An 11,399-nucleotide genomic window follows, 5' to 3' on the forward strand; every position below is an offset into this window, starting at 1 on the left:
CTCAGAACCGGACCCGCGCTCGCCCCAGGGCGCACACGAGCCCAGCGCCTCCCCGCTTTCCGCGTTTCCGGCCCACAGACTCCCAGAAACGGGGTGCCCTGGAGCACAGAGAAAAGCCTGACACCGCGCGACTGGGACGGGACAGTGGGACGCACACTCCCGCTGGGAGCCTTAGGCCCCGCACTCACCTCAGCTTCTCCGCCCGGGCGTTGGCAGCAGTGCGCGGGGTCTCCTCGGCGGCCGGACAGGGGCACGTACCTGACGTCAATGCGCAAGAGACGTACGGTTGGGTGCCCGCGGAAGTAGGAGGGACGAAAAGAAAGGGGCTGGGGCGATCTGAGACAAGGCGGGGCCGAATTTTCCCTGGGGCCAGGCTCAGCCTGCTTGCCGCGCGCGTGCATGCGCACGTCGGCTCCCCTGGCGGACAGGGGCTGACCTCTCTACTTCTATTCGGGTGGTATTATTTGTAACAATATTATGAACAGGAGTGTGCAAAGCACTGTCACAAACGTCAGTTTTGATATTTGCAACCTTGTGAAGCAAATAATATCATTTCTTTTTTGCTTCTCTTGCTGGGCATCACAAGCTATGAGAATACTCGAGCCCCCCCCCAGCCCTGTTCCGTACTCTAGAATAAGAGCTAAATGCTGCTCTGCTTTTCTCTGTCTATGCCTCACAGTCACTGGTTGCAGCCACGTGGGTTTTCTTTTAGCTCAGAAACTTCCTCCCCACCCCTAGATCTTGCATCTGCTGTGGCTTCCTCGGCCTTCTCTTCTCAGGACCTGTGGCCAACTTTCAGTCCTCGCTGCTTTCTTTGGTCGACCTGTATTCACAGCACCTAATTGTTCCTTAGGTCTTTCCTAACTGGGCAAGCTGCAGGAGAATGTGGATAGTCCATGACTCCCTCCACTTCGGGAGGCTGAGGCAGGAGGATCTCTTGAGTTTAGGGCCAGCCTAGAGCCTGTCTCAAAAACAAAACAAAGCAAAACTTAATAGTGCACTTACTATTACCACGTTATTTAGCCAAAAAAGACAATTCAAATATATTTTATTTAATAGCCATATTTGCTCTTGGATTTGTTTAATTATACAAGAATAACTTGAGCCACAGATTAGCTTGGTGGTGTCATGCCTGCTTGGCAAGCACAAGGTCCTAAGTTCGATCCCTGGTACAAAAAAAAAAAAAAAAAAAACTACATTGTTTGTTTGTAGGAGCCAGGATGTAGCTCAGTGGCGCTGTACCTGCCTGGCAAGTGTAAGGTCAGGAGTTCATCCCCAGTGGAGCCCCCACCCCAAGAAAAACTACCTTGTTTCTGAACATCTTCCCTGGTCAAAGAAAGCATCGTGTAAAAGCTACATGCTACTGTGTGGGAATTGCAGTATTTGCCCAATCTCCTACTGTTGGAATTTAGGTGGTTTTGGCTTCTGTAAAATTTTTTCAGTGCTGGAGATCAAACCCAGGACTTTGCACATGCTAGGCAAGGGCTCTGCCACTGAGCCGCACCCCAGCCCAGGCCACTATTTCTTTTTTATTATTGTGAAAATGTGTAAGCCTAGTGTTTTTTGGGTTGTTGTTGTTGGGGAGGAGCTTTGTTTTGTTATATTTTGTTTTTTTGAGACAAGATCTCTCTGTAGTTCAAACTGGCCTTGAACTCCTAGCAATCCTCCTGCCTCAGTCTCCCAAGTGCTGGGACTGCAAGCATGCACCACCACACCCGAGCATAAATTTAGTTTCTTCGACTTGCTTTTCACCTCCACAAGACGAGGTGGCAGTGCCCTTCCTTTTGTCCCATCTCACAATCCCACGAATGTCCCCAGAGAATGTCTGCCCTTTACATCCACAGCAGTATCTTGATGGGGTGTCACCCAACTATTTGGCCTTTCCTGACTTTTTATTCTGAGGACAAGGACTCACTTTGCACTTTGTTAGGTTAGTTTTTTGTCAGAAGGGCATTTCATAGCCTTTCCAGAGTTCCAGATCGGACTGGTTTTACTACTTAACCCCAATTTGTCCTGTCCTTTGCTGCCAGCCCAGACTCCAGCCTTGAAGCCTTCTCCCCGGCCATAGCTGCTCTAGTGACAGAGGGGGCGGCCCCCGCACACCATTCTAACATCACCCTTCCTCTGGCAACTGCACTCCCATTTCTCCTGGAGCAGCCCCTGGCCCAGCTCTCAATCCCTGCTGCTGTAGAAGAGGTGACTCCACCCTCTGTGCAGATATAGACACATGACGCAGGGTTAGCCATGCAGAGCTTTTTTTTTTTTTTGAGACAGGGTCTCACTATGTAGTTGAGGCTGGCCTTGATCTCATTATGTAGCCCAGGTTGGCCTCAAAACCACAGTAATCCTTCTGCCTCAGCTGAGTGCTGTGGTTACAGGTGTGCACCACCATGCCTGGCTCATCAGAGCATTATAGAGTCCTGTAGCCATCCTATTTCAGCAGTGGGCTTGTGGCCCAGGGAGGTGAGGTTCCGGAAGTGAACCATTCAGTAAATCCATTTGCTAGGCTGGGGATTTAGCTCAGTGGTTTCACTGCCTTCTTAGCAAGTGTCAAGTCCTGAGTTCAATCCCCGGTACAAAAAAAAAAAAAAAAAAAATCCATTCGCTAAGGGCAGGATGTAACCCTGGTGTTCCTGGCAGCCAGCTTCCCACTTGGAGGAGAGAGAATGCCAGAGAATGAGACCAAGCTGGACAGGGGAAACCATGCTGAAAGATGGAGACATGAAACCAAGTACCAGTGGCATCGCCAGAGCACTGGGGGCCGGTCTTGCTTTGGCGGTCAGTCCTAACAGCCAGCAGGGTCCCTCACCTGCCTGAACCAGGCTGAGGAGTTCCCTGCAACAAACACAAGACTCTCAATGAATCGCTGTGCCCCCCACTCTCTCGTCTGTCCCCGTGGAGTACTTGTTGGCACCCTCTATGTAGATGATTTCCAAATCTCCACCTCTTCTGTCCCCTATTCCCACCCCATTTCCAAATTTCCAGCTACTCAGAAGTTCCATCAGCATCATCAAAGTCCTTCTCCAGCTCCTGCCTTCTCCATAGGAGCCGCACCTAAACGTGCCCTTGGTTCCTGCACCCTTGTAAATCCAAGGATTCCCCACCTTTTCTGTATCTTAGATCCTATTCCTACAAAATGTGTACCCAGTTTCTAGAGACTTCCTTTAAGAAGCTCTGCTTTACTTCATCTCACCTGGTACAGCATTCATCTTCTCAGACCCCCAACTCCAGCTCCAAAATCCTCACAGTTCTCTGGTTTGCTTTCTGAAAAAAATTCAGTGTCTTTTAGCTTGGGTCCTCTGATATCTACCACTAACTTGCCTCTTCCCTTCTGGTTCTCCAGAGAAACAGAACCAATAGGCTATGGATAAATAGAAGGATGGATAGATAGATGACAGAGGAACTGCTTAAATAATTTCGGAGGCTGAAAGTTCTAAGATCTGCAGGGTGAATTGGCAAACTTGGAGCTCCAGGAAAACCAATGGTATAATTCTGACCCCTGAGAACAAGGAGAGCTGACAGTTTGATTCAGTCCAAAGGCTGGCAGGCTTGATATCCAGACAGAATCAATGTTTCCATTTGAATCTGAAGGCTAGAAAAACTCTGCCTTACTTGAGGGAGGATCAGCGTTTTTTTTTTTTTTTCTACATAGGTCTTCAACTGGTTGGACGAGGCCCATCTACACAAGGCAGAGCAATCTGTTTTACTCAGTCTTCTGATTCAAATACTAATCTCATTCAGAAACACCCTTTTAGACCTTCACAATGTGTTTGACCAAATATCTGGCACAAGTCAAGTTGACGTATAAAATTAACCATCATTCCGTTTTTGTGTGTGAGACAGGGTCTCACTCTGTACTTCAGGCTGGCCTGGAACTCACTATGCAGCCCAGGCTGACCTCAAACTCACAGTGATCCTCCTGCCTCAGCCTTCTGAGTGCTGGGATTATAGGCGTGCACCACCACGCCTGGCTGCTATCATTCCTTCTATCACAAGTCTTATGCCACAGCTAGCCTGACCTAGTGTGATACAAGCAGGTGCTATGATTTCTTGCCCCTCTGCCCATGCTCATGCTGTTCCCCTTACCTGTTCATCCATCCTATCTGTAAAGTCCCAATCTCCTTTCCCGCCATGGACCACGCCTTTTGCCAACACTGACCTTGTGTCCGTTCCCATTTCTGTACAGGTCTCTGCAGATTCCAGAGTCTCTGTCTTCCACACTCCTGCTTCTCTCCTCTTTCAAGGACCAACCTAGGCCTGAGCCCTAAAGCCTCCTAGACATTCTTGGGCAGCCAATCATTCCTATAATACTTGGTATTTAAATCATGCCATACTGAAATCATTTGTGTCTATGCTAACTAAATCATCAGGCTAAGAACAGGCAGAGACATTATTTTACTTATTCTGTATCCTCCTACTTAATTCCCTGGTACTCTGCTGGCCCTCAGAAACATTTGATAAATGGGGCTGGAGTAGTAGGTTGCTTGTTTAGCACGTAAGAGGCCCTGGGTTCCATCTCCACACTGGAAAAAAATTTTTGATAAGCCAGGTGCGGTCACGCATGCTATAGCCCCAGCACTCTGGGAGGTTGAAGTGAGGGGATTGAAAACTGAAGCCCAGCCTGGGCAGCTTAGCAACTTAGCAAGACCCTATATCAAAACAAGATGTGAAGGCTGGGCAGAGGCGGCTCTGTTCCCCTGGCAATCCAGCTCACTTCCCCAGAGTTTAGCCTTTGCAGTGCTAAGGTTCCTCTTACAGTGCTAGAAAGAAATCACTGCTCTGTTGTCAATTTTTTTTTTTTTTTTGTACTGGGGATCGAACTCAGGTCCTTGCACTTGCAAAACAGGCGGTGGAACCACTGAGCTAAATCCCTGGCCCTGTTGTCATTTCTTACTGACACAAAGACAAATAAGACAACCTCAGAATCTTTTTACTAGAGTGCAAGCATTGCTGAAGCAAAGAAGGTTCAGTATTTTCTTTTTACTAAGACATATCCTTTCAAATAAATTCTTCACCCTCCTGGAGAATCCCCCAAGGAGAATAGGAAAAAACAAACATTTCTCCAGTTCTATTTAACTTTGAGAAAGGGTCTCACTGCGTAGTTCCAGCTGACCTTGAACTCACTAAGTAGTAGCCCAGGCTGGCCTCCAGTTCGCATTGATCCTCCAGCCTCAGCCTCCTGAGTGCTGGGATTACAGGCGTGTGCCACCGTGCCCAGCTATTTAATCATTTCTCAATATGTTTCTAGACAAACAAAAACAAACCCAGTAAAAGGGAAGTTGTTTCTTCTGAGCTAAGATGAAGGCTCGCATCTCTGTATTATGTAGCCCAGAAGTGAGAGGGGTTGTCACATGCTCATATTTACCACATAGAGTGCTATGAGTAGTTACATTTTATGGATATATTTATAAAATTGCTCTTTTATATTTCATGTTAAATTGAAAAGTTTATTTCCTCACTATTGTACCTGTGGTAATATAAGCCATTTTACAGAAAAAGTCTTCATAAGCCTATTAAAAGGATCTCACTATGTTTGTGAAAATAAATAAATAACAAACATACAAAGGCTGGGGATGTTGCTCAGTGTGAAGGCCCTAGATTGAATCCCCAGTTTAAGAAAAAAAAAAAAAGAAGCTTGATGAATAATGCATGTACAGCCGGGCACGGTGGCACACGCCTGTCATCCCAGCACTTGGGAGGCTGAGGCAGGAGGATCGCTGTGAGTTCGAGACCAGCCTGGGCTACACAGTGAGTTCCAGGTCAGTCTCGACTACATAGTGAGACCCTGTCTCAAAAAACAAAAAAACAAAACAAAAAAATACTGCATGTACAAACATAATGCCAGATCTGCTTCTCATTGCCAAAGTGAACCTTGCCTCTTCCAATCCCCCGGAGCATTATGGAAGCCCTTCCTTAGGCCCTTAACCTGTTCTACCACATTTCCCCAGACTTTTTCTGCCCATTCTAAACTCCCGGCAGCAGGCTTGTTCTGGGGTGCATCTCCATGCCCCTTGAGGCGCTCCTCACATGCACTGCTGAACACTTAAAAATGGGACAAGCCTCAAACCGCATCCTGTGCCACAGGGCATGGATGGCAAATCTGCCACCATCCACTTCCCTGGGGCCCAGCGAGACTCACCAAGGAGAAGGATCCACATGAAAAGGGCTCTCCTCTGCATTCTGCAGTCTTGGGCTTTACATGAGAAAATTGTGATTTAAGAATTTCCAAGTGATTTGTAGCCAGCCCACCTACAGCAAAAAGCAATGAGGTGATTGTCACAAAAACCCAGCCAATGGCTGTCTCTAATGGGGGCTTTAATTTGAAAAGAATGGAGAATAAGGTACTTGCAATGTTCTTGATCTTACTGTTAGCTGTGCAGGTATTTTTTTCATCATTATTCATTGTACTTGTACATTGGTCTTCTGTGCTTTCCTCATGTGTAACATTTCATAGAAATAAAATAGTGGCTCATGCCTGTAATCCCCGCACTCAGGAGGCTGAGGCAGGAGGATACCTAATTCACAGCCAGCCAGTGCTACATAGCAAGACCCTGTCTCAAAAAATCTGGAAGTAAATAAACATGACAATAATTACATTACATTAAATTAAAGTGTCTCTGTTGTTTCCCAAAGACTGGTGTTTTGTAAATACGCATCACCATCCCTCCAGCCACCCCGCCCTCCTGCTTCCGCTGACTGCTCACCACCCAGGCCCTGCTGGAAGACCCACCCTGTGCTAGGGTTCCAGATGTGTTCCTGGTTTGGCCTGATGCCCTTCAAGGGGGTACAGTTGAGGCAGCTACAGGCTGCTCCTGCTGAGGGACCTGCCCCTTCTGCTGTCCTTCCTACTGTCCCTCCTGTACTTGTGCCCACATCCTTATGCTTGCTCAGGGACCTGGACCTTCTCGGAGTCAGTGAAAGCAGAGGAACTGACCGAACCTGTTCCTGTTTGCCTTTGCTCTAACTAGCCCAGGCTTGCTCCTTCATCTGTTTCACATCTCCTGTGAATCTGGGTCACTGAAGACATGTGGCTGATATGGGATGGGGGAAAGAGAAAAGTCTAGAAATAACCACGAACTTCATGCCCATCCTGCAGGTTTTAGTGAGAACCTGCAGGGACGTGGAACAAAGTTTCCACTTGAAAACAATCTGAGAATCACCTATGTGGGCCATTTGGTCATAAGAATGTTGTGACCAATATTCAGCTGCGAGTATCTTTTTGTTGTTGTTTTTTTGTTTTGTTTTTGTTTTTGAGACAAGGTCTCCCTATGCAGTTAAATCTGGCCTAGAACTCACTGTGCAGCCCAGGCTGGCCTCAAACTCACAGTGATCCTCCTGCCTCAGCCTCTGGAGTGCTGGGATTACAGGCATGTACCACACCTGGTAGAAGCGAGAATCTTGCATGCCCAGCACACTGGATGCAAAAAAGACAGATATCCCTCTGCTTAAAACCTTCAGTGGTTTCTCCTGACCCTCAGAATGAAATCTAAACCCATAACCTAACAGGTCCTTAATAGCTGACCCTTGTCCCTCTCTTCAATCTCATCTAGACCATGCACTTGCTCAATGGGCCGATCATGTTCCTTTTTTGTAATTTTTCAACACAGTTTATTATGCCTCAGTGCCTTTGCACTAGCTATTCCCTCTCCTGCTTTGTACATGTCTACTCCTACTTCCAGAGATCTTTGCTCAAATGCCCCCTCTTCAGGAATCTTTGCTCAAATGGCCCCACCCAGGTTAAGTAGCACCCTAAACCCACTACTACACACTGCTTTACAATACTTCTTAGTTCTTTCTTTTTTGGTACCAGGGATCAAACTCAGGAACTTGTGCTTGCAAGGAAGGCAATGGAACCACTGATGTAAATCCCTGGCCCTATAGTTCTAATCACTTTTGTCCTGTTTCTTTACTTTTCTTATTGTCTTCTATTAAAAAAAATAAATTCAAGCTGGGCGTGGTGGTGCATGCCTATAATCCCATCACTTGGGAGGCTCAGGCAGAAGTATCACTATGAGTTTGAGACCAGCCTGGGCTACATAGTGAGTTCCAGGTCAGTCTCAGCTACATAGTGAGACCCTGTCTCAAATAAATAGATCATTGGACAGGGGTTTTATATATATATACATACATACATACATACATACATATACACACACAGTTGCAGGGCAATCAGAAAATCCGGGTATTCACAACAGTTATAGTTAATATTTATTAAGTTCTCCCTGGCAATGTTCTAAGCATTTAATATGTATTGGCTTACTTGAAATTCATAAAAACTCTGAAATACAGAAATTACTAAACAAGGGGCTGGGGACATTGCTCAGTGCCATGCCTGCCTGAGTTCAGTCTCTGGTGCCACAAAAAAAGAAATTACTAAATAAAAATCAGGCACGGAGAGGTTGGCAATATTTGCCCAAAGTCACGCAACTGTAAGACTGAGGAGCTAGGATTCAAATCCAGAGGTGATCAGAGATTTTCCAGAGAAGGCGGGTTGCATCTGGCTTTCCGGACTTGCTGGCCCTGGGGAGAAGATTCCACAAGCATGGAAAACAAGCTGCTTGTGGGATGGAGGATTCTCACAAATGTAAATGTTGAATACCAGAAGCTATACACAAACAGTCCCATGCGGTTCAGAGAGCAATAACACTACTCTTAGGCAACAGAAGTGATAGTTTTTTCAGAGGTTCGTGGAGGAAGAGGGCATGAGAAAGGCTTCCAGGGGACTTCTATTTTGTTAAGCCAGAGTACTGGAATTACAAGCATGCACCACCACGCCTACCCCAGGAATAAAGTTTAATCAAATGGTTTAAGAAATGTGAAAGATAATATCAGTGTGGTGGTGCATGATTGTAATCCCAGCACTCAGGAGGCTGAGGCAGGAGGATCACTGTGATTTCGAGACCAGCCTGGGCTACATAGAGAGTTCCAGGTCAGTCTCAACTATGTAGTGAGACCCTGTCTCAAAAAACCAAAAGAAAAAAAAGAAAGAAAAAGAAATGTGTGAGAGGGTCAGGCCTCAGTGGTGATGCTGCCTGCCTTGTAAATGCAAGGACCCTAGTTCAATTCCTGGTACCAAAAAAAAAAAAAAAAAAAAAAAAAAAAAAAAAAAAAAAAAAAAAGAAAGAAAGAAAGAAAGAAAAAGAAAGGTGTAAGAATTGGCACATCGTGAATATGCATTCCAGGTTAAAATGCAGACTTTGCTGCAGCCAGCATGAGGGCCCTCGCCCTCGCCGTCCCAGCTACTCAGGAAATGGAGGAAAGAGGATTGTAAATTCAAGCCCAGGCGAAGCAATTTAAGTGAGACCCTGCATCAAAATAAAAATTAAAAAGGGCTTTGGGTGTAGTTCGCTGCAAATTCTCAGTACTGCAAAACAAAACAAAATCAGGATTTGATGTGTAGAAATTAGAAATGATAGCCTAGTATGGTGGCACATACCTTGTAATCACAGCACTCTGGGAGGCTGAGGCGGTGCGTTTACAAACTCCAGTCCAACATGGGTAATTTAGCAAGACACGATCTCAAAGTTTAAAAAAATAAAAAGAGGCTGAGGGTGTAGCTCAGTGTGAAGGATCTGGGTCTAATCCCCAATAACACAAAAAATAAGAATATGGAGTGGGTGTAGGGTCACATACAGCAGGGTTTACTGAGGTTTTGTGCATCTGGCCCTGTGCCAGGACAACTCTACCTGGGACTGAGCCAGGGACATGACAGGTGTATGAACTGAGGTTCCGAGAGGTGGAGAGGTTTGTTTGAGATAAACACAGCCCATAAAACGGAGGAAATGATCATTGCTAGACACTTCCCGTTCATGCTCCAAAACACAAAGCACTGGCCCCATGTGGAGGCGGAGTTTGGGTTCAGAGGAAGTGAAGAGGAAGTAGAGGCTGTTTTGCCCTCCATGGTGGCTTCCTGCCCAGAAGCCACACCCAGCTTCAAAATCACCCTTCTGGGCTGTCAAGGTCGTTGCTGAGCACTAAAGGGGCCCTTGAGCTGTCAAGAACAGAGCCGGGGAGGGTAGTTAACCTCAGCTCACTATCAGGTCAGATGCAAGCAGCGCAGACAGCAGCCACCTGAGTGAAGCCTCCTCCTCCTCTTTCTCCCCACTCCATGCTTTGTTTTGGCGGGGAGGTTACTTCCATATCCAGATCATTTCTTCTTCCCTCCCCAACATAACAACTCCCCACCTTCTCCTCCTCCTCCTCCTTCTTCTGTACAGGAGATTGAACCTAGGACCTTCACAGTGAACTATGTCCTCACTCCCTTTTTAAATTCGGAGATAGGTTCTCACTAAGTCACTAAGTTGCCCAGGCTGGATTTGAACTTGAGATTCTCCTGCCTCAGCTTCCCAGTGTGCTGGGATTACAGGCATGTGCCACCATGCCTGGCTCCCGATATAGCATTTAATGGCCAGATAAGAACTATATGTATTTGGGATGGGGATTTAGCTCAGTGGTTCTGCTGCCTGCCTCGCAAGCATGAGGACCTGAGTTCAATCCCCGGTACCAAAAAAAAAAAAAAAAAAAAAAAAGGAACTACACATATTTGTGTTCATTAGAAGGAAACACCTTAAATTAAGAAACAGCCGTGTCTCCCACCAAAGTCAAACTGTCCTTGAGGATAGACCACAAGCAGACCTCATTATGGATGCCAAGAACATAGAGTCCCTCTTCCTGGAGCTCACGTACTCCTGGAGCCAAACTAGACATGGTAGCTGGGGATTTAGCTCAGTGGTTCCACCACCTGCCTTGCAAGCGCAAGGGCCCAAGTTCGATCCCCAGTACCAAAAAAAAAAAAAAAAAAAGTTACAAACTAGACATGGCACTGCAGACTGGTATTAGAACAGGACCTAGCACGTTAGGTATACAGTACCGATTGGCTGATTGAACAGGGACAAAGAACTAGAGCGAGGATGTTACAGATTCGTACAGGAAGGCTTCGTGGAGGGGTGGTGCGGCACCGTAGCTCAGTGGCAGAGCACTTGCCTAGCATGCACATGGCTGTGGGTTTCAACCTGAGCACTGGAAAATATAAAAAGTGAAAAGAATCTTAGCTGGCCAATGAGGTATGTGCTTAATCGTCCCAGAGGTTAAGGCAGGAGGATCACTTAAGCCCAGGAATTTGAGGTCAGCCTGGACATCATAGTAAGTGAAATCCCAGTTTTAAAAAAAAGAATGAATAGGAGTAGGCTGGCAGAGACTGGGAGAGGTTAAGCGGAGGGGCTGAGGGAAAAAGTTCAATAAATGCATGGCAGTGGGTGGAAAGAAAATGCCTAGCAAAATAGTCAAGTCATTGTCCAGTGCCCCCTGCACAGCTGCCTATGGAAAGTGACGGCACGCAAGGCTCCTGGAAAGACCAGCTGCACTTGAATTCTCCAGCCACCGCCTCCATCGTGGCCCCC

General features: G+C 46.6%; 1 protein-coding gene across 2 annotated transcripts in view; it reads right to left on the minus strand.

Annotated features, from left to right (window-relative positions):
* Window positions 1-281, minus strand: part of Cdc42 (cell division cycle 42) — a 41,882-nt gene extending 41,601 nt beyond the window's left edge. Inside the window, exon 1 of one of the 2 annotated variants that reach the window (XM_010626009.2) lies at window positions 189-280. The gene's annotated coding sequence lies outside the window, so the exon portion shown is untranslated. Of the gene's footprint in view, window positions 1-188 lie in introns of both variants that reach the window. The other variant, XM_010626010.3, reaches the window with a different exon arrangement.
* Window positions 282-11,399: the final 11,118 nt, after the last annotated feature.

The sequence above is a fragment of the Fukomys damarensis genome, unplaced genomic scaffold (genome assembly GCF_012274545.1).
Source record: "Fukomys damarensis isolate Sample0158 unplaced genomic scaffold, DMR_v1.0_HiC HiC_scaffold_23, whole genome shotgun sequence".
Taxonomy (NCBI): domain Eukaryota; kingdom Metazoa; phylum Chordata; class Mammalia; order Rodentia; family Bathyergidae; genus Fukomys; species Fukomys damarensis.